Genomic DNA, 26,251 nt, shown 5'->3' on the forward strand with positions numbered 1-26,251 from the left:
TTGATACACACTCAGAACCACTGATTCGAAGCAAAAGATTCGTAAAGCTTCATGAAGCAGTGTTTTGAAATCGCCCATCACTAGATATTGTTGAACAAAGTTTTTTTTTTGGCACACAAAAAGTATTCTCGTCGCTTCATAACATTAAAGATGCCCTATAATGCTTTTTCACAAGATGTAATATAAGTCTAAGGTGTCCCCTGAATGTGTCTGTGAAGTTTCAGCTCAAAATACCCCATAGATTTTTTTTATTCGTTTTTTTTAACTGCCTATAAATGCGCCGATTCAGGCTGCTTCCCCTTTAAATCCTCGCACTCCACCGCACCCGAGCTCGCGACACTATAATACATTGCATAAACAAAGCTCATACAGCTAATATAACCCTCAAAACGGACCTTTACAAAGTGTTCGTCATCAGATCATGTAAGTATATTTATTTGGATGTTTACATTTGATTCTGAATGAGTTTGATAGTGCTCCGTGGCTAAAGCTAACATTACACACTTTTGGAGAGATTTATAAAGAATGAAGTTGTGTTTATGAATTATACAGTCTGCAAGTGTTTAATAATGAAAATGACAACAGTCTTGTCATTTACTGTGAATACAGTAAGAAACGATGGTAACTTTAACCACATTTAACAGTACATTAGCAACACGCTAACGAAACGTTTAGAAAGACAATTTACAAATCTCACTAAAAATATCATGATATCATGGATCATGTCAGTTATTATCGCTCCATCTGCCATTTTTCGCTATTGTTCTTGCTTGCTTACCTAGTCTGATGATTCAGCTGTGCACAGATCCAAACGTTAATACTGGCTGCCCTTCGTAATGCCTTGAACATGGGCTGGCATATGCAAATATTGGGGGCGTACATATTAATGATCCCGACTGTTGCGTCACAGTCAGTGTTATGTTGAGATTTGCCTGTTCTTCGGAGGTCTTTTAAACAAATGAGATTTACATAAGAAGGAGGAAACAATGGTGTTTGAGACTCACTGTATGTCATTTCCATGTACTGAACTCTTGTTATTCAACTTGTAGGAACCATGGACGAATCAGACAAATGAATCACTCAGATGACTCTTTCAAAACATAATTCTTCTACAGCTCATCTACAGAGAATCCTTGCTTGATTATTTTTACGACACCCTATGCCTCCTGACAGCAGGAGAAGTGACATACCAAATGGTCACCCAGGAAGATAAATAGTCTTTGATCTTCAGATCAGAAGGAACAGAGGAAACAATGCAAGCCCCATTTGTTTCTCTAAGGAACTAAAACTTTACAGGAAACCCAATGAAGACTGTTTTGCAATAAAAACGGCATCAAAATTGTTCCAAACAATTTGAAATGGACTTAACTAACATATTTTAACTGCATACATTTTAAATTGTGTCCACAGGTAATACCTGTAACAGTTAGGCTTTAGGACACCCACAATCCATGTAAATGTGTTAACTCTTGAATCACTGACTGAAAGTATGCCTTATTTGGACTTAATTTGATTCTTTTGCCCTTTCCTATATCATGACTTGAATGAAATCTATTTAAAATGTATTGTACTCCATTTAATAGAAATTATGTTAAAATGACCCTCTCTGCTGAAGCAGAAATGGGATGTAACACCTATGTTTTATTGGGGGCAGAGAAAGGGCCTTTTGAAACAGGAAGATGTCTGATTGGCCAAAACTCCACAGAGGTGTGACAAACAACTAAGTTTAAATTGTCATATTGCAAGATAGTGACGAGAGTAAGTAAAAATTCAAGAAAACAGCAACAGAAGAAAGAACCGGTCAGCCATGACCAGAGTAAGCAGAACAATGGAGTAACAAGAAGAACAGACAAGCCGCTCATTCAAGCCATCAAACTTTCATTCACTTTTCTTTTCTTTTCCGCTGAAAGTCTCGTGTTCTAAGCTTTGCCGCAAGTTCAACCAATGACTTCTGCCGCTTCAGCTTTAAACTCCAGCGACAAAGAGACTTCATTTTTCAAGCAAGCTTAAATGTGATTGGGTTCTACCGAACACAACACAGACCTTTAAGACCCTGAGATAAACCATCGACTTGGAAAACCCTTCTCTGCAAGCCAACGAGGGAATTCACATTTAAAGTCGACGCAAGCAAGTACCCCAGATTAAAACTGAACTGGTGCATTTAAATTAACAATTCATGGTTCGTTCAGGTCAGATCTTCCAAAGTGAATAATTTTGCAATTCATCATATCACACTCTCTCACTCTCTCTCTCTCTCCTATAACTCATTCTCTCTCACTTCCTGTCTTACTGCAACGCGTATGAATGAATGTATGTATGTATGTATGTGTGTGTTCGTGGTAGATTAGTTTGTGTTAGAATAAATAAAGTCTTTTATAGATTTTAAAGGCCTTTTTTATGTGCTTCTATGATTTAATGTCTTAAACCGTGATTTTATGTTACCGCGCTTTAATCAGTGTTTTCACGATTGTTGGATATTTATATCCGCTACAAGAGCTTATTACGGCTCGAGCAAATGAACGCTGGACGACTCAGTTGCTCGGTCGTAATCTAAACAACTCTTTATAATTCCCTATAAATATTTAATTTGAGCTAATTTTACTTCCTAGGGTGTTTTCCCTACAAACTATGCCAAGGTAAATTCAATTTTCAATTCTATGGCACCTTTAAGGTTGAACCACTGTAGTCACATGAACTGTTTTAGTACCTTTCTGGGCATCTGAGAATGATCTTGCTGGCAATGGAGGCCTCACTGAGCTATCGGATTTTATCAAAAATATCTTAATTTTTGTTCTGAAGATGAATGAAGGTCTTACGGGTGTGAAACGACATGAGGGTGAGTATTTAATGACAGAATTTTCATTTTTGGATGAACTAACCCTTTAATCAGGTGAGAAATACAGCAGATGCCAGGATACATGATGGAAAATTTCCATGATGGAGGTTTTATATTGCATATACTCATGTTTTGCCTTTTGCTTTGATTGCAGTTAATAGATCAATAAACCTGAACAGTGAAAATAAATAATATTCTTATATATTGTATTTTTATATATTATATGGCTATTTGGAATACTTGATTCTGATTGGTCATTCTGCAGTAAAATATTTTAATATAATTGTATAATTGACTGGGCAATGGATTTCCCACATAGCTGTGTTCATTTGTTGTCTCTACTGTCACCCCAAAGTCTCTTTCTTCTCACATAACAGAATAATTTCAACTCAAATCAATATTTGATGTCCATTTATTTATTTGGTAAGTAGCTGTGTAATAAGTGGGATAATGTGCAGTCAGATGGTCATTATCACAAAATAAACCTTTTCAGAGGGATAGTTTGCTTCACGGCGGGGTCCCGATCACCCTGTCGGGTTTATTTTGGGATAATGACCTGCTGACTGCATATTATCTCTTATTTAGCTTTATTGCTTTCTTCAAAGAATCATATTGGCACACAGCTCCAAATATATAATGCAGACATAGTAAAACATGCAAACATGTGATATAAACCCCCCCCGTGCACACATAAACAAAGATAAATGCCTCTGCTTTCTCCTCTGTTCTGGCAGACTGAAAATGAACATTATGAATGAATGGGGTATGATCGAGTTTGGCACCTCTCTCTCTTATTTTGTTCTTGGTGTTTCAACTTTGGTCATCATCCAATTGAAAGCCTGGGGAGAGTGAGAGGAAAGACATTATTCATTTCCTCTTTGTGCTTAACACATTAGCATGATGATTATAGCTCATTTTCAATCACACAGTCATAACATACAGAATCATTTTGGCAGCCAATGAAAATTTGCTTAGAAAAAAAACAAAGCATAACACAAGAATCTGCTTCCTTCGGGTTCATGTTTATTTTCCACTATGAGATTCTGCTTTAACTTGAGGCTGCTTCCACTGGCATCCATCATACGTGGAAACCAACATAAATCTAGACATTATCATAACCTTAATATTGTTGAAAGAGGTGAAGCTTTATATTTCACTTGACTCGAGATAACCTCGCCTTTAGCTAGTCTCTCCCGCTGTGGTTATGCATATGCTGGCATTCTTTGCTCTCATACATCATGCATTAGGTGTCTTAGCAGCAAGGTTAGATGGGCGAGAGGTCTGTGAACCTCATGTCATTATAGAGGAAATTAAATTTAATGGTTTAAACTGCAGTAGACTTAATCTGCCAGATATAACTGAAAAGTTAACCCAGTATGACTACTGAACATGCAATGTTGTTATTGGAACTGTACATTTAAAATTTTAAATTGGTGTCATTATTTATTTGAAAAAACAAAAACAAGACATGATTTAAAACACTAATTTAAGAAAATATGGCTCAGATTGCTTTGTATTTTGTTGGGTTGCCATTGTGTTGGGGTGAATTCTCAATTGTAATGCAAAACCAGTGGATTAGATGGAAAGAGAATGTCAAATTAACAAAATAAGACAAATAACAACTCTACAATTCAGAGAAAACTCATTAGTTTTTGTAGGTATTTTTTTTTATATATATAGTTTTTTTACATTTGGCGAGACACTGAAACTCAAAGCATTTACAGGTTCTTTGCAAAACTCTTATTTTTTTATTTTTATTGATACATTTATTTATTTTTATGTATTTCAGTTTTTGAGTCGTACAAATATTTTTGGAACAGGTGACAGAGATCAATACTCAGAAACAATACCATAATCAGATTCACTTGAATGAATGAAGAGAAGAGACTTTTTTAGAGAAATACAGGTGCTGGTCATATAATTAGAATATCATCAAAAAGTTGATTTATTTCACTAATTCCATTCAAAAAGTGAAACTTGTATATTATATTGTATATTATATTATATGATTATAACTGACAACTAAGGAAAATCCCAAATTCAGTATCTCAGAAAATTAGAATATTACTTAAAACCAATACAAAGAAAGGATTTTTAGAAATCTTGGCCAACTGAAAAGTATGAACATGAAAAGTATGAGCATGTACAGCACTCAATACTTAGTTGGGGCTCCTTTTGCCCGAATTACTGCAGCAATGCGGCGTGGCATGGAGTTGATCAGTCTGTGGCACTGCTGGTGTTTTGAGAGCCCAGGTTGCTCTGATAGTGGCCTTCAGCTCTTCTGCATTGTTGGATCTGGCATATCGCATCTTCCTCTTCACAATACCCCATAGATTTTCTATGGGGTTAAGGTCAGGTGAGTTTGCTGGCCAATTAAGAACAGGGATACCATGGTCCTTAAACCAGGTACTGGTAGCTTTGGCACTGTGTGCAGGTGCCAAGTCCTGTTGGAAAATGAAATCTGCATCTCCATAAAGTTGGTCAGCAGCAGGAAGCATGAAGTGCTCTAAAACTTCCTGGTATTTGGCTGCGTTGACCTTGGACCTCAGAAAACACAGTGGACCAACACCAGCAGATGACATGGCACCCCAAACCATCACTGAGTGTGGAAATTTTACACTGGACCTCAAGCAACATGGATTGTGTGCCTCTCCTCTCTTCCTCCAGACTAGGGGACCCTGATTTCCAAAAGAAATGCAAAATTTACTTTCATCAGAGAACATAACTTTGGACCACTCAGCAGCAGTCCAGTCCTTTTTTGTCTTTAGCCCAGGTGAGACGCTTCTGACACTGTCTGTTGTTCAAGAGTGGCTTGACACAAGGAATGCGACAGCTGAAACCCATGTCTTGCATACGTCTGTGCGTAGTGGTTCTTGAAGCACTGACTCCAGCTGCAGTCCACTCTTTGTGAATCTCCCCCACATTTTTGAATGGGTTTCATTTCACAATCCTCTCCAGGGTGCGGTTATCCCTATTGCTTGTACACTTTTTTTCTACCACATCTTTTCCTTCCCTTCGCCTCTCTATTAATGTGCTTGGACACAGAGCTCTGTGAACAGCCAGCCTCTTTTGCAATGACCTTTTGTGTCTTGCCCTCCTTGTGCAAGGTGTCAATGGTCGTCTTTTGGACAACTGTCAAGTCAGCAGTCTTCCCCATGATTGTGTAGCCTACAGAACTAGACTGAGAGACCATTTAAAGGCCTTTGCAGGTGTTTTGAGTTAATTAGCTGATTAGAGTGTGGTACTAATTTGCGATTTTCCTTAGTTGTCAGTTATAATCATCAAAATCAAAAGAAATAAACATTTGAAATATATCAGTCTGTGTGTAATGAATGAGTATAATATACAAGTTTCACTTTTTGAATGGAATTAGTGAAATAAATTAACTTTTTGATGATATTCTAATTATATGACCAGCACCTGTATGTATAATGTACTAATTAATTCATTTTATTAATATTATGTTGTCACAGACCCACCAGGCTCCACCATCACCCATTCACAGCGCACTGCCTCACCAGAGTTCTGAACACACACGTCCAATCAGCACCCCAATCACCACGGACACAAAAGGCTCACACTCACCTCAGTCAGCGTCCGGTCTCGTTTGCATATGGACTCCTTCTATGCTTACCTCAAGGACTCTTGTATATTCACCGTCTCCATTCCAGCGTGTTCCCTGTCTCCTCCTGTGTTCCCATCTCCGTGTGAGTCTCCCATTATCGTCTCTTCTCTGCCACACTCTCTGGTTCGCTACCAGCCACGATCTTCACTCCTGCAAGACAAAGGACAGTATTACCATCCCATTATCATCCACCTAAGCCTAATTCATGTGTGTTCTAACAGTTATGACTATTGTGCAGTCTTAAGAAATCACATTTTAAGAAGAATGCTATTGAAACATACTCATTTGAAACATACTTATACACAAATGTGGACATTCAAGCATTTCATTCAATGGGCTTAATCAGCTCCCCCTTTTACAGCAGATTTAGTTCAACTGACAGTTGTGACCTACATAATGATTTTCATTTAATAAATCGTAAAAGTCAGCATTAGTAACTTTTCGCGCCATCAGTTGCATGCTCAAGCTCTGAGGATCTCCTGTTTTTGGCTCATTTTGAGTCAGACTTGTGAATTCAGTGAATTACTAGTCGGAGACTCGCTCTGACCGGATCATTTGAATCAGTGAGTTGTTGAATCGAGAACATGCAAATTGGATCCGTCCAGTTCATGAATGAATCGTTTGGTGCAATTTGCGAACTGATTTTATAGGTATTTGAAAAGAATCAGCTTGTTCATTGTAGGAACCGTGGACGAACCAGACAAATGAATCATTCAGATGATTCTTTCAAAACATAATTCTAATTCGGAATCGGAATTCCGGCTTCAACCCCATCCTTCCTGGCAGAAGTGAAGAACTCAGCCATTTGTGACACCAAGGTCACCTAGAAGATAAAGAGTCTTTGATCACCAGATCAAAAGGGACCGAGACAATGCCGACCTTTTGTCTCCTAACTTCACAGAAAAATCAACAAAGACCATTCTAAAACTGAATCAAAATTGTTCCAAACAATTTTAAATGGACTTATCAAACATCTTTTAACTGCATACATTTTACATCATGTGTCCACAAATACTACGTGTAACCAGTTCTGCGAAATGTGATAACTCTTGAATGACTGACTGAAAGTATGCCTTATTTGGACTTGATTTAATTCTTTTCCTCTTTCCTAAATCCTGGCTTGAATGAAATCTGTTTAAAATGTATCATATTCCATTTAATAGAAATTGTGGTTAAATGGTACTCTCTGCTAAAGCAGAGATGGGAAGTAAAACATATTCATGATTGGGGGCAGAGAAAAGCCTTTTTGAAACAGGATGATATCTGATTGGCCAAAACTCCTCTGAGGTGTGACAAACAACTAAGTTTAAATAGTCATATTGCAAGATAATGAACTAGAAAAAGTCAAGAAAAAAGACCAGACAAGACAAAAAGAAGAAGCAGAACACCAAGAACCATGGAGTAACAAGAAGAACAGACAAGCAGCTCATTCAAGCCATCCAACTTTCACTCACTTTTCTTTTCTTTTACTTAATTTTCTTTTCCGCTGAAAGTCTTCTAGGTTTTGCCGCAAAGTTCAACCAACGACTTGTGCCGCTTCAACTTTAACTCCAGCGGCAAAGAGACTTCCTTTAATTTTTCCAGCAAGCTCAAATGTGAGTGGGTTCTACCCATAGACTACACAACATGGACCTAAGACCCTGCTTAGACCCTGTGTTTGTGTTAGATTAGTTTGTGTTAGAATAAATAAAGTCTCTTGTAGATTTTTTTTTTAAAGAAAGTGTCTTGTATTATGTGCTTCTAAAATTTAATGTCTTAAACTGTCGATCTTAAAGTTACCGTGCTCTAATCTGTGTTTTCACGATTGTTGGATATTCATATCCGCTACAAGAGCTTATTACGGCTCGAGCAAATGAACGCTGGACGACTCAGGTGCTCGGTCGTAAACTAAACAACTCTTTATAATTCCCTATAATTTTTTTCATTTGAGCTAATTTTACTTCTTAGGGTGTGTTCCCTACATCATGAATCGGACATCGCTATCACGTCTCGAAGCGGGTGGCAATTTCTTCAGTTCAAAATAGCAAGGAGAAATGACATGTTTTTATGAAATGTAGTGGAGTAATGATATTATGCTTTGGAATGTAGTGAAGTAAAAGTAAAATAAAATAAAAATACTCTAATAAAGTACAGATACTTGAAAAATGTACTTAAAGGGTTAGTTAAGTGTGCCTAGTAAACACTGCACATTCGGTTACGGTTGTAGAAGCCACGCAGCAGGCTAACTGGGTGACTGTGAGGCGGCATAATGGCAAGAACAAACACCACTCTTCCGTTCCGATTAGAACATCAAACAGGTTCTCCCCACTCAGTGACGCACCCACTGAGAATCCTGTTGAAAGTGCCCTAGTTATTGGCGATTCTATTACACGGAACGTGAAAATAGAGACACCAGCCACCATAGTCGCATGTTTGCCGGGGGCCAGAGCACCTGACATCAAAGCAAATTTAAAAGTGCTGGCTAATGCTAAACGTAAATATTCTAAAATCATTATCCACGTCGGCACAAATGATGTTCGACTTCGCCAGTCGGAGATCACTAAAATTAACATTAAAGAGGTGTGTGAACTCGCAAATTCAATGTCAGCAGAAGTAATTTGTTCTGGCCCTCTTCCTGTTCGTCGGAGTGATGAGATAGTTAGCAGGTTATCATCACTCAATGGCTGGCTGTTTAAGTGGTGTCCGCAGAATAATATAGGTTTCATAGACAATTGGAAAAGCTTTTGGGGCAGACCTGATCTGTTGAAAAGAGATGGTATTCATCCCTCCCGGGATGGTGCTGCTCTTCTATCTAGAAATTTGGCAAATAGTCTTAGAGCTGAAACATGACAAACCAGGGCCCAGATCAGGACGCAGACAAACTGGCTAAACCGACCGTCTGCTAGCCACCTCACGTCACAGAACTCAAATAATTCACAGCACATAGAAACTCTTTCACCTAGATATTATCACATAGAGACTGTGTCTGTACCTCGAACTAGTAAATACAAAACACTTCCGAAACCTTTTAAGGGTAAAAATTTAATTGATGTTCAAAAAATGAAAATCACAGATAAATCAGATAAACAAATGATAAAGCTTGGGTTACTGAATATTAGATCTATTTCTTCAAAAGCACTTATTGTAAATGAAATTATCACAGACAATAAACTAGACTTGCTGTGTTTGACAGAAACCTGGCTAAAACCAGACGATTACATTACTTTAAATGAATCTAGTCCTCAAGGTTATGATTATCGACACAATCCTCGACAGAAAGGCAAAGGGGGAGGTGTTGCTGTAATTTATAGTAATATATTCAGAATCATTCAAAAGAATTTCAAATATTATTCCTTTGAAGTGATGGTGCTTTATGTAACATTATGTAAGTTGACATTTGTGCTGGCTACTGTATACAGGCCACCAGGGCACCATAATGACTTTATCAAAGAATTTGCTGATTTTATATCAGAGTTAGTACTGGCTGCGGATAAAGTCCTTGTTGTTGGTGATTTTAATATCCATGTAGATAATAATAAAGACGCATTTGGATTGGCATTTGCAGACATTTTAAACTCTATTGGAGTTAGACAACACGTGTCAGGACCCACTCATTGTCGTAATCATACCCTAGATCTAATACTGTCGCATGGAATTGATATTGATGCAGTTGAAATTCTACAGCAGAGCGATGATATATCAGATCATTATTTAGTCTCGTGTATAATACAGTTAGCCAAGGCTACAAAACCACCACCCAGCCATAAATATTGTAGAACCATCACGTCTACCACTAAAGATTGCTTTATAAATAATCTCCCCGAGCAGTTTCATCGCCTTAGTATACCTGACAACTTAGAAGAACTCGATGCTGCAACAGAAACTATTGGCTCTCTCTTTTCCAGCACATTAGATGCAGTCGCTCCTTTACGTCTAAAGAAGATTAAGGAAACTAATCCAACGCCGTGGTATGATGAGCACACTCGGGCTCTAAAACGAGCTGTTAGAAAAGCTGAACGTAGTTGGAAGAAAACAAAACTAGAAGTGTTTCGCCTTTCGTGGAAAGAAAAATGATTGAGTACAGAACGGCTATAAGAAATGCTAGATCTACTTATTTTTCAAATCTCTTAATAGAAAACAAACATAATCCTAGGTATTTATTTGACACAGTGGCTAAATTAACTAGAAACAGAGATTCAACTGCTGACGTTTCCATAGAGCACAGCAGTAATGACTTTATGAACTTCTTTACTTGCAAGATTGATAATATTAGAGAGAAAATTAAAAACATGCAACCGTCTACAGTTTCGCTTCAGACAGTGCACTGTAGTGTCCCTGAGGTAAAACTAGAATCATTCGCCGCTATAGGAGAGGAAGAATTATCTAAACTTATCAAATCATCAAAATCAACGACATGTATGTTAGACCCAATGCCGACTAAACTACTGAAAGAAATGCTTCCAGAGGTCGTAGGTCCACTTCTTGATATAATTAATTCATCTTTAACACTAGGATACGTGCCAAAAACCTTTAAGCAGGCTATTATTAAACCTCTTATTAAAAAACCTCAACTAGATCTGAGAGATTTTGTAAATTACAGGCCAATCTCGAATCTACCTTTTCTGTCAAAGATACTAGAAAAGGCAGTTTCAACACAACTGTGCTCCTTTTTAGAAAGAAATGGAATCTGTGAGGATTTCCAGTCAGGATTTAGACCATACCATAGTACTGAGACTGCTCTCGTTAGAGTTACAAACGATCTACTCCTATCATCCGATCGTGGCTGTATTTCTCTATTAGTGTTATTAGATCTCAGTGCTGCTTTTGACACTATCGATCACAACATTCTTTTAAAAAGACTTGAAAACTATATTGGCATTAGTGGAATTGCTTTGGCATGGTTCAAATCGTACTTATCTGACCGTTATCAGTCTGTAGTAGTTAATGAAGAGATGTCGTATCGATCACAGGTTCAATATGGAGTACCACAAGGCTCAGTACTAGGACCGCTGCTTTTCACTCTGTACATGCTGCCCTTAGGAGAGATAATTAGGAAGCATGGTGTTAGTTTTCACTGCTACGCTGACGATACTCAGCTCTATATTTCCTTGCGCCCTGATGAAACCTACAAATTCACAAAACTAACAGAATGCATAGCTGACATTAAAAACTGGATGACAAGAAATTTCTTATTATTAAATTCAGAAAAAACTGATATCCTAATCTTTGGACCAAAAACTTCCTCACGAAAAAACCTTGAATACTCTCTAACACTTGACGGGTGCTCCATTAAACCTTCGTCCTCAGTTAAGAACTTGGGTGTGCTCTTCGATACCAATCTTTCATTTGAAAGTCATGTTTCTAGTATCTGTAAAACCGCCTTCTTCCATCTAAAAAATATATCTAAATTACGACATATGCTCTCAATGACAAATGCGGAACAGTTGGTTCATGCATTCATGACCTCAAGACTAGATTATTGTAACGCTCTACTGGGTGGTTGTTCTGCTCGGCTTTTAAACAGACTACAGTTGGTCCAAAATGCGGCAGCTAGAGTTCTTACTAGAACCAGAAAGTATGACCATATTAGCCCAGTTCTGTCAACATTACATTGGCTCCCTATTAAACATCGTATAGATTTTAAAATCTTGCTACTTACTTATAAAGCTCTAAATGGTTTAGCTCCCCAGTACCTAAGTGAGCTCTTAATGCATTATAGTCCTTCACGTTTATTGCGATCTCAGAATTCAGGCCAGTTGATAATACCCAGAATATCAAAATCAACTGAAGGCGGCAGATCCTTTTCCTATTTAGCACCTAAACTCTGGAACAATCTTCCTAGCATTGTTCGGGAAGCAGACACACTCTGTCAGTTTAAATCTAGACTAAAAACACATCTCTTTGCTCTTGCATACACATAACACATTATCAATACATTAACATTTTTCAAATCCGTTAAAGGATTGTTACGCTGCAATAATTAGGTCGGCCGGAACCGAGAACATTTCCTATAACACTAGATATACCTGTACATCAGAATAAGAATGGCATCTACGCTAATATCTGTCTCTCTGCTTATCCTGAGGTTTTCCGGGTGCTGGATCCAGGCCGTATCCAGATCAGATGGAGAACCTGTGTCTGGACCTGACTACAACGTAGCCCAGGAGACAATGGGCCTACAGATCCAGTTCTGGCTGCATCTATAATTCAGATTTTTAATCCCCGTATCCGCTTACATATATTTATATATAATCTATTTTTAATCTCTATAATAAAAATGTATAATTCAGATTTTGATCTCCATATCCATTTACATATATTATATATATCTTCCAAGGGGTTTTTTCCCTCCTAGGACTTTTTTCCTAGTGTTAGCACACTGGGTTTTTCTCCTAGGGGTTTTTTTCCACCCCTGGGAGTCAGCCGACATTGGCTTAATGTAGCACCATCTTGTATATGTTACATATTACCACGCTTGTTTGTACAGCTTATTTTTAACCACTTCCCTTTTTTCTGTGCTTCTAATATGTAAAGCTGCTTTGAAACAATTACCAATTGTAAAAGCGCTATATAAATAAATTTGACTTGACTTGACTTAACTAGTTCACCCAAAAATGAAAATTCTGTAATTTATTACTCACCCTCATGTCGTTCCAAATCCATAAGACTTTCATTCATCTTCGAAACACAAATTAAGAGATTTTTGATAAAATCTGAGAGCTTTCTGTTCCTCCATAAACGGCTACATAACTACCACTTTGACACTTAAAGTTTAGTTCCAAATTTTCTGAAGAAACTCGGTCTCTTTGTATGATGAACAGATTGAATTTATGCTTTTATTCACATATAAGCATCCATCAACTCATCAGTTGTGGTAAACAGAAGCTCAAGCATGTTTGATTGATGTGCGAGAATCAATGAGGTTCATTCTTGTGTTACGCAGCACGTTTGAGCTTCCTCAAGAACCAATGAGGTTTGTTCTCTTGTGTCAAGCAGGTTCGGTTGAGCTTCGGTTTATATTCGCTGACCAATGTTTATATGTGAATAAAAGCCTAAATTCAATCTGTTCATAAAAAGTGATCATGTCTCTTCAGAAAATTTGGACTAAACCACTCAATTAGATTAGTTTTACAATCTTTTCTGAACTTTTTGAAGTGTCAAAGTGTCACTTGTGTACTGTGGCTGTCTATGGAGGGACAGAAATCTCTCAGATTTCATCAAAAAGATCTTAATTTGTGTTCCAAAGATGTAAGAAAGTAATTATGGGTTTGGAACAATATGAAGGTGAATGAATGATGACAGAATTTTCACTTTTAGGTGAACAGCTACTTAATTTCTTTAAGTAGCTACAGTAACAAAGTAAAACTACTTTGTTATTATCCACCATCGGAAATTGTGCATGAAATAAGTTTAATAGCTCTCCAAACTATATTAATTTCCTTTAAATAGTAATATGTATATTAAATTATTTAAAAAATCCTTAAATTATACAGGATTCATAAACATTACGTCTCTGAAGTTTTAAGTACATAAATGAAATTGTCTATGTTTTAGAAAGTGTGAATAGGAGGATATTTTATTCAATTTGACTGCTTTTTAAAATAGATCAACTATGTGCTGGGACAAAGGCATCATTAGACACTGGCTGATGTTCTTGTTATTGTCTGCATGCAAAGTACAAATAAATCGAGGATGAGGGAGGTATTGGACAGGAAGCTTTTTTCAAGTGTCCTCTAGAGAAAGAGAACTCTCACTCCATTCGCACATCATTATAAACTGAGATGGTTTTTCATCTTAAATTCATTCTCATGAGACTAAATGTGTGTAAGAGAGATGCCAGTTTTCTTGCAGTATGGCATTCGTGCTCTCGCACCTTTAGAGGTTATAATTACATGCTGCATCGAATATGGAAAAAAAAGTGCAAATCTGTCTTCTGTGAATAGCTTATGCTCCAGAGACGTCCTGACACCATAAACTAGATCACAGTGAAAGTGAAAGACTGTTCCTGTAATATCTTGAGATTTGTGTAATAATTAGTAGAGCTTACCAAGTCAAGCATCACTGTTAGTACTGGCAGATTTAGGATTATGGATTTGTTCAAATCACTAACCCCGAGTATTAAACTCGTAGCACATCCTTCACCATTTGTTCTCAAGACATGAGTGAAACCTCAAATCATGCTGCTTGTTGAAGAGAGGCGTGATGGTACTGTTCTGAGCATTTTTTGAGCTCTTAAAATTTTGACACAAAGAATGCATTGAAGGACGAACTCTAATAAAGCCCCTTTTCCACCACCAGGGTGCCAGTTCGCAATCTGGAGACATTTTCCACTGCAGAAAAGGTGCTTCAGGTGTGGAAAAATTTCTCAATATCAATCCTGGTCTGCTGGTCTCAAACCAGGAACTGATATTGTTGAAAAAATGGCATAATGCCACAGGATATCCTGTTCCTATCATGTCATGTTGCATATATCTTCAAATTTGGACAAATGTGTACATTAGTACGGAGTTAAATAAAGATGTTAGTGATGGGTTAGTAATTGCAACCCTTTAGACAGCATTATCAGAATGGCTGCGTTTAATGCCTGCTTGGTAGCGAACAAGTAGGTAAGAAAGCAAATGGTTGTTCTTTAGTTTAAGTTTTGATATCGAGTGGAAATGATTGGTAGTTTCTAGCCTTTTAGACCATGTTTACACCTGTTATTAAAGGGTTAGCTCACCCAAAAATGAAAATGCTGTCATTAAGTACTCACCCTCATGTTGTTCAACACCCGTAAGACCTTCGTTCATCTTTAGAGCACAAATTAAGATGTTTTTGATAAAATCCAATGGTTCGTGAGGCCTGCATTGAGAGCAAGTTAACTTAGACTTTCAAACACCCAGAAAGGTACTAAAAATATATTTAAAACAGTTCATGTGACTACAGTGGTTCAACCTTAATGTAATGAAGCGACAAGAATACTTTTTGTGCACCAAAAAAACTAAATAACGACTTTATTCAACAATATCTAGTGATGGGCGATTTCAAAACACTGCTTCATGAAGCTTTACGAATCTTTTGTGTCGAATCAGTGGTTCGGAGCGTGTCAAAGTCACGTGAACCATTGAAATTTCAAAATACTTATGACGTAACAAAGCCTTGTTTATTGAAATTACGTGACTTTGGCAGTTTGAGATCGTTTGATACATGCTCTGAACCACTGATTTAAAACAAAAGATTTGTAAAGCTTCGAAGCTTCATGAAGCAGTGTTTAGTTCAGTGACAAGTGCTAGATATTGTTGAATAAAGTTATTTATTTATTTTTTGGCGCACAAAAAGTATTCTCGTCGTTTGAACACATTCAACTACATGAGTGTTTACACTACAACAGCAATCCGGTCGAATGCGTTTTCGACCTCTGGAAGTGACCAAAAGTGGTCAATCTCAAAAATTTTAGACCCGTTTACACCTGTATTTAGTGTTGTCCACTTGTGATCTAATCGACCAAAACACATCTTAATACCAGGTGTAAACAGGGCCTTAGTTTTAGTTTTGATATTGAGTGGAACTGACTGGTAGTTTCTAACCTTTTAGGGGTCCAAATTGGAAATAGTGGGGTTATGAGGTTTTTGATTGTGTACATTTTTATCAAGCACAAATTATTGTTTATATTCTAGACAAGACTGTTTGATCAGCCAATTTACATTTACATTCATAATATAACATAAGATAAAAATTGCATTTCTTGTACATAATGTCAAACCCTAGTCCACAATTTTGTAATCAGTAATTAGAATTTCTGTCTGTCTATAAACGTTATTTCATAGATAACTCAAAAATGTGAAATATACACTCAAAAAAAAAAAAAAAAATGCTGGTTTAAAAACAACCCAAGTTGTGTTGAAAATGGACAAACCCAGCAAATGGGTTGTTTTAACCCAGCAGTTGGGTTAAATGTTTGTCCAATGTGCTGGGCAGTTTTATTTAACCCAACTATTGTTTAAAAATTACTATATAGCTGGCTTAAAATTAACCCAAAATAGGTTGGAAATTAAAAATCAGACACATAATTACTATAGGCAACAATAATAATCAAAAGGTGAACATTTATTAATAAGCAATTTAATACATGTTTATTAATTATTATTCATTAAGCATATTAATAAATGTTAATTTATTAAACATATTAATACATTTTAATTTCCAATAAACTTTGGGTTCATTTTAAGCAAGCAATTTTTAAACAGTAGTTGAGTTAAATAAAACTGCCCAGCAGGTTGGGCAAACATTTAACCCAACCACTGAGTTAAAACAACCCAATCGCTGGGTTTGTCCAATTTCAACCCAACTTGGGTTGTTTTTAACCCAGGATTTTTTAGAATGTACAATTTGGATAGTTCACTTTAAAGAGCTTTAAACTAAACTTTGTGTACCATTTGATGACTTTGTTTCCAGGTGGACTGATGCTCAGAAGTTCCCAAAAGTTGTGTAGAACCAGCCAATCAGATCAGAACTGCTGATATCATTTTGGTGCACTATGAGGTCAGTGAACGGTGTGATGCCTGTGGCTAACAGTGTTTTGACAGTGAATGTGACAGAACTGAGAGTGACATGTTCGGTTTGGTATATTTTTAGGGATTTAACTTATTAATAGAGAGCTGCATGAAAATTTCCTTGAAAAGCAGTGTCTGTTTTAATATTGATCAATGCAAACCAGAAAATTCCTCGAATAAGTGAGGTGACTATAGGACTATGATTTCCCAGTCAAAAAAGCTATTTTAAACTCTAGCAGAAATACACTGAAAGTTTGATTGGAAATAACATGACTTGAATCTCCTCAGAAGTACATCATGGTGTTCAGAAACATTTATACTCTGTGTAAAGCATCAGGCGGCATGAGTGAAAATAGTCTCCATAGGCCAACATGCTGCGAGACGCTTTATTGGACTGTCACCACCAATATACAATGCAATTTACATTGCAATCACATTTTAGGGCAGAGTTTAAATGGCAATGGGATCACATTTAATTCTACTACATTATCACCGGCTTTACTGATAGACCAATCATTCATCATTAACATATATTTCCCATCTAAATATATCTTCATTAAGTGACTCTTTACATCCCTTAAGGCAGTGTTTCCCAACCCTGTTCCTGGAGGCACACCAACACTGCACATTTTGCATGTCTCTCTAATCAAACACACCTGATTCAAGTCATCAGCTCATTAGTAGAGACTCCAAGACCTGAAATGGGTGTGTCAGACAAAGGAGACATGCAAAATGTGCAGCGTTGGTGTGCCTCCAGGAACAGGGTTGGGAAACGCTGCCTTAAGGGATAGTAAGCACCACTTGATAACAATGAGACATTTGTGAGTTAATAATAGACATCCTAAATTAAATGGTTCATTGGAATAAACTAAAATGCTTTGCATATTTTGCAAGCAAAATGTAAAATAGTAATGTTTGACGTCATGTCTTAATAAGCAAATGAATGGAGATTATGCCTAAATTATACAAGTGAACTTCAGGAGGAAACCGTTACCAAAACTGTAGAAGATGGAATGATGGGTAACAAAACTTCTTGCAAAACAAGGCCATTTTTGCTCCTGATGAGTCATCGGTTTCAAGCAGTTGCACCGGTTTCATTTGGAGAATTGATGTGCTACATCTACCTCACTTGTCTCTCGTTATCTGGAGGTGGACAGAGCCGAGCTCGTCCATATGTAAATAAATGAGAGAGAGCTGTAGGCAGGTTTGGATGAATATACGCCCTCATTCACTTGCTTTGTTTAATTCGGTTACAGATACTTGTATAATATGTTCTGTTAAAAGTGTTACTGTGAAAATGTAGAGGCTGACTGTAATTTTAAATTGCTGTCATTATTCATTAATTTGTATGAGCCTCAGAGTTCACATAAAATGTGCGCTGTGCAGTTTTGATAGATTGCTTAATATAAAATCTCAATTTCAATGTTTAATTTAAATGTATTAATTTCAATGTATATAAATAGTAATTAAGTGTACATTTAGGTGCATTATATGGATTATTTATACATAAAGTACATTGTTATTTGTATTTTAAGTATTATTTAAATGTATTAATGTTAATTATTTTCATTATTGATGCAATTGCAGTTTTATTATAGTGATTAATTCAAATAAATTAATAAAAATAATTCAATTATTAAAATGATTAATTATTAATTTTAATTATTTGGATTATTTACATACATGATATTAACACTTTTATTGATTAATTGTTAATTTTAATTCGTTTTACAACATTCAGTAATAGCCATGAATTTTGATTATTTATATATATATATATATATATATATATATATATATATATATATATATATATATATATATATATATCAAAATTCATGGCTATTACTGAATGTTGTAAAACGAATTAAAATTAACAATTAATCAATAAAGGTGTTAATATCATGTATGTAAATAATCCAAATATATATATATATATATATATATATATATATATATATATATATATATATATATATATATATAAATTGCTATTATTTTATTATGTTATTGTAAATGTTTTACCAGAGCCCCATTATTATTTGAAGCACTCTTTAAAGCATGAAATTGGTCCATCAGTCTTTCTTATATACTTTTGTGTAATTTGTTTTTCTATATATTTATATATATTCTGCTCGTGTCTTATAGGAGAGCCTGGAAGCACAGAATTGTTTAAGTAGAGATCATTGTGGTGTGGGATTCTGGAATTTTTCACAGTAATTTCATCCCAGGGGATGGAGGCCGCAGAGAGACGGATGTTTTCCTCTCCAGGGATTATAGGAGAGCAAGCTCCCAACTCTCTAACTCCTCCATTTCATCTTTCTAGGTCACACTGATAAGCCCAATATGCTGCTAATACATCTCATTAAAGAGATGGGGATTTGTCATAGACAAGAGTGCTTGAGCTAAATGTTTTCTACCAGTTCAGGGATCCAATAGGGACCAAAATGTTGACATTTCATCCTTGATGAATTATAAATGCGGTGGTAGGGTAGCTTAGATTGTGTCAGCAATTGTTTACTCACCAATTTTTTTGATTGTATTATTTTATGGAATTTATGTGTTGGTCTGATTTTCAGTTGGACAGTTTATTAAGTCTCGTTCACACAGAGAACGATAACTATAAAGATAACGATAACTATATTTGCGTCCACATCAACGAACAATAACAGTCTGTTTATTCTAAGCTCAAGCGCTGCGGTTTAAAAGTGTGTACAACATGTTTTTGCTGTTCTTGTTGCATTTACATGGCTTTAACCAGCAGATGTCCTCAGCATGCAGTGTTTCGAGTGAATAGCTAGTGTAATCGATCTAATCTAACAGTGAATTTAGCTGACAAAGTCAATATAGTGGAATAAAAAAAACGCCTAGTCTTTTTCACTGCAACTTCAAAAGAAGCAAGACAATGTTGTTGAAACTAGCGCTGGATACCTGAGGTAATTTTGTGTTACACTGTTTGCTAGCCTGGCATAAAGATCTCATTGTTAATACTTCTCACCATTTATTCCGAGGGTATGACTGATTGTTTTCCATATATACATTTTCTTTAAAGCATCCCTGAAAAAGGTCTTTGACTTGTCAAACAGTGGTGGATTTTTCTGGACCTCAGCGATTAACTTCTCCACAATGTCGTCTGCCATTTTAAATACTCAAACCCTTAAAATAGAATGGATTCTGATTGATTGTCAGTGTTTTATCATTCAACAGCTGAAAAAAATCGTTCTGAAAGTGATCCCAATGATATCGTTTCTCTTTATCATTATTATAGCTGTGGTGTGGACAGTGCTATTCTTTTATATTTAGAACGATTTTTATAACTATATCTTTATCGTTATCGTTCTTGGTGTGAACGGGCCTTTAACCTATTAATGCCAAGATTTCTCTCATATATGTCTTAAAGTAATACTGGTCCCACTTTATATTAAGTGGCCTTAACTACTATGTACTTACATTTAAATTAATCATTTGATACAATGCACTTATTGTGTACATACATGTTTTTACATTGTACTTATATTTTAAAAACACCTGCATGTAATTATATCTGTAATTATTTTCTGTAATTACATTTGTTGACCCATCCCTTACATCTTACCCCTACCCTTAAACCTACCCATACCACCAAACCTGTCCCTAACCTTACCCGTATCCCACCTCAATAGCAGCAAAAGTGTTTTGCAATTCAATATGAACCCAATAAGTACATTGTACTTATTTTTTGATGTAAGTACATAGTAGGTAAGGCCACTTAATATAAAGTGGGACCACAATACTTTTAATTTTGATATTATTTAATATAATAGCTATATAATATAATTTTTTTATCTTAATTTTCTTCTAAACCTGTAAATGGAAAATGTTGAAGTCTGATATACCCTTTAAAAATAAGTGCTTCTTTAAATGCCAACACAAGCATATTTATTTTGTAAAAAAGTTACCGAGTTGAAAAGGCACTGCAGAACTGCATCTCATTTTGAATTACTTTCATTTCTTCCCAAATGACGAAGGATCAGTTGGAAATCAATCCTTCATATGCAAGGGATGTCATTCCTGTCCAACAATTGGAATGCAATTGATAGCCTAGTTCATTCTCTGACTATTGATTACTCAAGTCATTCTTCTGGATAATGGTGAGTTTTTGTGTGTGTGTGTGTGTGTGTGTGTGTGTGTGCGCGCCATCTTCATATGTCTCTGTTCTTTTTCTCTTTTCAACAGATGGCAAATTAATGATATAAAAACCAAGTGCATCAGCACAATTACGCTGACAGTTAGTTGATTATGATACATGTAGCAGAACTAATTCAGACAGTAATTGTGTCTGAATAAAAATGAGTACATGCGCCCCCTCTTGCTTTTGGTAAAAACAAGCTGTGTAGTGGCCGTATTTAAGTGTACTTCAGCACTGACTTCATTGATGCTGAATCCATTACACTGTCATTGAGAAACGAATTCACTAAACAGTTGCGGCAATTTTGCTTGTGGTATTTCCAGTTAACCCAGGCACTAAATGCATTGAAACTGCCAAATTAAGTCATTGTCATTTCAGCACAGACACGCCTCCTCTCTATGAGCATTTCATGAGCATATTTGTGCCATTAACTGATTTGCATAATTCCTTTAGTAAAACAGACACTATAACAATACAAACAGTGCATGCAATTCATTGTAAATGAATTCCCCATGAATAACACACAACTGCATACGGACACACATACTGCCACAAGCATGATGCCTATAACAACGAGAAAACTCAATAATTCCTTCACGAATAAATCGCCATTATTTAAGATTCTGCTCCTACTGACACAAAAGTAATTAAGTTTGTAACCGAGATGTTTGGATTTAAATCTTTTATAATTACAATTCTTGGAACATCTGCTGCACTTAACACAATTTACTTATCAGATTTTGTGTTCATAAACCAAAATCAAGCATTTTATTATAAAAATGCCCATGAATCATATCGTTAGCCTCATAGCATAATTGCCTAAGTCATTCATTTTCAAATGATACTTAGGCAATTATGCTATGAGGCTAACGATATATCTTTTATTGAGTATTCTAAATGCCCTGTTTCAGAACTGCATCTTCCCCAAAAGCTTTTAAGCTTTTAACCAAAGCAGTGTAAGGAGCTTAACGCAATGTTCACTTAAGTTCCCTTAAAGTTTTTTTCTTCACATTGATTGCTTTACTCCCCCTCATAATCTTTCTTTTGCCAGATTCATTCAAGTGGGGATTTAAGAGCTGCTTCTGCAAATCTGGAAGGAGAGATGCCATGGTGCTTCATGATGTCACATTGAAAACGTCTGATTCTGATCCGCTTGGCCTGATGGCCGTCTTATTACATTCCTTCATCTTCAGCCATCATCATCATCATATTAAAATCTTATATATTTCTCACAGTTTGAAAGTTCAAATCACCAGATATGGCATTAAATATTTACATTACATTTTAAGCTATTTAAAGCACATTTCCTTTGTGGTTGACATTTAAAGCCCTCTTATTTATTTGAATCATCACACTCTAAAAAATGCTGGGTTAAAAAAAACAATCCAATTTGGGTTATTTGGCAACCCAGCATGGGTAAATATTGAACACATGCTGGGTCATTTTTGCAGCTTGCTGGGTTGTTTTTTTTAATCAGTGCTGGGTCAGTCAATTTGATATTGATTTTTATTAATAAAAGTGCACTGTACAATCTCTCTATACAGACAGGACAGGAACAGTTCATTTACAATATTTTTTTTTATTTTTTATTGAAAAGTTACATAAAAAACAACATTACCTTGTGCTATCTCATCTTTCAGGCATTAACATTTCAACCGTCAAACGCATAGTGTAGATTCGCTTTGAGTGTAGATTCAGAGTGTGCAACGTCAAAGACTTTATATACAGAAAGATGGTGCACTCCTATTACTATGAATCGGAGAAAGTGCAACTCATAAAATGGTGGAATAAGTCCCACCTTCAAAGTAAAAGTGCCATTCGCTGATTGGTAAGTCAGTGTTCTGAGACGCGCGCTTTGGACGGTCACCGTGATTTTGCCAAGTAAGACATGTTCCTGGATCAACACATTTGGTTGATCCTGGAACAACATTCCAGTCTGAAAATTTAGTCTTAACCCTATTCCTACCCCTAAACCTAACCCTACCCATAACTTATCCCTAAAATCAAGGGGAAAGATAGGTGAATAACACTGATATAGAAGCACTTAACCCTGGTTGCAAGCCTAAACTTGACATAAACGTTAAACTTGTCCCTCATATCTGATTGGTTGATTGATATGTTGTTCCAGGATCTACAAAGATGTTGATCCAGGAACATGTCTTACTTGGCAAAATCACGGTGACCCGCTTGGGGCTGTGCATAGTCCAGCCTGAAAAATGCAGTTTTTTTTGTAATGATTCGAGCGTTTAGAAACAAATATTTGTGAGACAGTTTTTTGTCAGATTTCATTGGTGATTTCAAACATGAAATTTAATCATAAGCTTGGCGAAACGTTTTGGAGAATTTGATGTTTCCCCATTCAAAGAGATAGGAGCTGCACTTGAATTCCTGAGAGGCGTTTCAAAGATGGCCGCCAAGTGAAATGACTTGTCTTAAAGGGACTTTGGCTGCGTTTGTAGAAGGCTAGTGTAACCCCTCTACCCAGGTCCTGCTCGCCCCACTCTGCGCGGGCCTCCGGCGTGGGAGTCGGACACTCTAACAAGGAGGCTAAAGGATGCAACCCCTAGCGTCAGTCGCTAGAGCATCTCGAGATCAGAAGAGTGAGGTTTACTCGCACAGCGACTACTAGCTGACCTCCGTTACACTAACCCCCCCAAACCTCACTCCCATCCGGGTCACGGTAACCCTTCTACCCAGGTCCTACTCGCCTCGCTCTGCGCGGGCTTCGAACCCGGGTCCCCGGCATGGGAGTCGGACGCTCTAACAAGGAGGCTAAAAGCTGCAACCCCTAATGTCAGTAGCTAGAGTATCTCTTGATATCAGAGGAGTGAGGTTTACTCGCACAGCGACTACTAGCTGGCCTCCATTCCAAGCAGACTGTGGCATACATGTAAACAAAAAAAGGTAAAATGTGAGACTACAGATGTTCTCCTCTACAGTAATAATTTGATAGGAATACAATAAAATACAAATCTTAATTTCATTCAGGAATTTTCCATCAGGAAGTTTTCTCTCAGAACAGAAAACAAAATGACTGTTAAGTTCCAGTTTTAACTGGTTTGGCACAGACCATCCAACATTGGGTTACATTTACCCAGCGCTGGGTAGGTATGTGAGGGGGTTCATTAAAGGTGCCCTAGAATTAAAAATTGAATTTACCTTGGCATAGTTGAATAACAAGAGTTCAGTACATGGAAATGACATACAGTGAGTCTCAGACTCCATTGTTTCCTCCTTCTTATGTAAATCTCATTTGTTTAAAAGACCTCTGAAGAACATGCGAATCTCAACATAACACCGACTGTTACGTAACAGTCGGGATCATTAATATGTACGCCCTCAATATTTGCATATGCCAGCTCATGTTCAAGGCATTACACAAGGGCAGCCAGTATTAACATCTGGATCTGTGCACAGCTGAATCATCAGACTAGGTAAGCAAGCAAGAACAATAGCAAAAGTGGCAGATGGAGCGATAATAACTGACATGATCCATGATATCATGATATTTTTAGTGATATTTGTAAACTGTCTTTCTAAATGTTTCGTTAGCATGTTGCTAATGTACTGTTAAATGTGGTTAAAGTTACCATCGTTTCTTACTGTATTCACGGAAACAAGAGCCGTCGCTATTTTCATTATTAAACACTTGCAGTCTGTATAATTCAAAACTTCATCCTTTATAAATCTCTCCAACAGTGTAGCATTAGCTGTTAGCCACGGAGCATAGCCTCAAATTCATTCAGAATCAAATGTAAACATCCAAATAAATACTATACTCACATAATCTGATGTATGCATGCAGCATGCATGACAAACACTTTGTAAAGATCCATTTTGAGGGTTATATTAGCTGTGTGAACTTTGTTTATGCAATGATAGAGTCGAGAGCTCGGGAGGGGGCGGAGAGCGCGAGCAATTAAAAGGGGCTGCGCAGCCTGAATCGACGCATTTCTAATGATGCCCCAAAATAGGCAGTTAATAAAATTAATTTAAAAAAAAAATCTATGGGGTATTTTGAGCTGAAACTTCACAGACACATTCAGGGGACACCTTAGACTTATATTACATCTTGTAAAAAAATGTTCGATGGCACCTTTAACATTAAAAATGATCCAGCAGCTGAGATATAGAAAAACTACCCAGCACCTGGGTAAAACTATTAAAAATAACAAAATTACACAGCAGAACCCAGGATTTGGGTTTTAAAAAAAACAACAAAAAAAAAAACAATCCAGCATTTTTTAGAGTGCAGGAAAAGACCTCAAGAAAAGAAAAAAAAAGAAAAAAAAAAGCTTAAATAAAAAACAAAACAAAAAAACAAGATCAATCAAATCATGCCCTACAGGTTATCTAGTTTTACAGAGTAAAGTGAATTGGCTTCACTATTCATCTGATGAACATGAGGAGAGACTTGGCAATATGCCAGTTATACAAAACCACTCAACTTATTTTTGTCTTTTTCTAAAGTCAAAATATTTCAGTAATCCAAGTTCAAATTAAACATTCAGAGCCATGGCCTTGTGGGCAGCGCTCCACCATACAACGCTTCAGATGACCCACAAGTACAAGCCCTGGCTTGTGATTCTCACCTGATCTTGTTCCCCAGTCAACGTGGAATTCATCCTTTCCATATTAAACAGATATTCTGTACTATAAAATTAAAAACTAATTTCACTAATCATGATTCTGAAATTCCTACAGATGTCCTACAGATGTCAGTGCTGGTTCCTCGGTCAAGGGTCTGTGGTATATTGAGGATTGTACAATTAAAAACCAAATAAACCCTTTGTCATGCTGTTCAACACAACAGCGAATGCAAACCACCCTAGTGCAGCTACCTGTGCATGTCATGACATGCATCCCTGACAATGATTGGCCATCTGGCAAAAATCGAGGACTCCAATCACAAGAGTGGCATCAGCACGAACTGAAAATTTCAACCAAGGCTGACACATTTCCCGTCGAGCAGATCGAAACAATGATCTCCAGCTGTGCGAGACAAATTGGTTAGAATCCTGCCGAGTTTAAGGAGGAGACCTGATTATGTGCTGCGCTGGAAAACTCGATATAAAAGTGGTCTTCCCCACCGACAGCAGCAGTTAATGAAA

At 36.7% G+C, this 26,251-nt stretch overlaps 1 long non-coding RNA gene across 1 annotated transcript; it reads right to left on the reverse strand.

Annotated features, from left to right (window-relative positions):
• Positions 1–2,864: 2,864 nt before the first annotated feature.
• Positions 2,865–26,251, reverse strand: LOC125267300. Its single transcript, XR_007184646.1, has 3 exons — positions 25,733–26,251; positions 6,471–6,611; positions 2,865–3,675 (listed from the first exon to the last, which is right to left on the reverse strand). It is a non-coding gene; the product is annotated as an uncharacterized LOC125267300 (long non-coding RNA).

The sequence above is a fragment of the Megalobrama amblycephala genome, linkage group LG4 (assembly GCF_018812025.1).
Source record: "Megalobrama amblycephala isolate DHTTF-2021 linkage group LG4, ASM1881202v1, whole genome shotgun sequence".
Lineage (NCBI taxonomy): Eukaryota > Metazoa > Chordata > Actinopteri > Cypriniformes > Xenocyprididae > Megalobrama > Megalobrama amblycephala.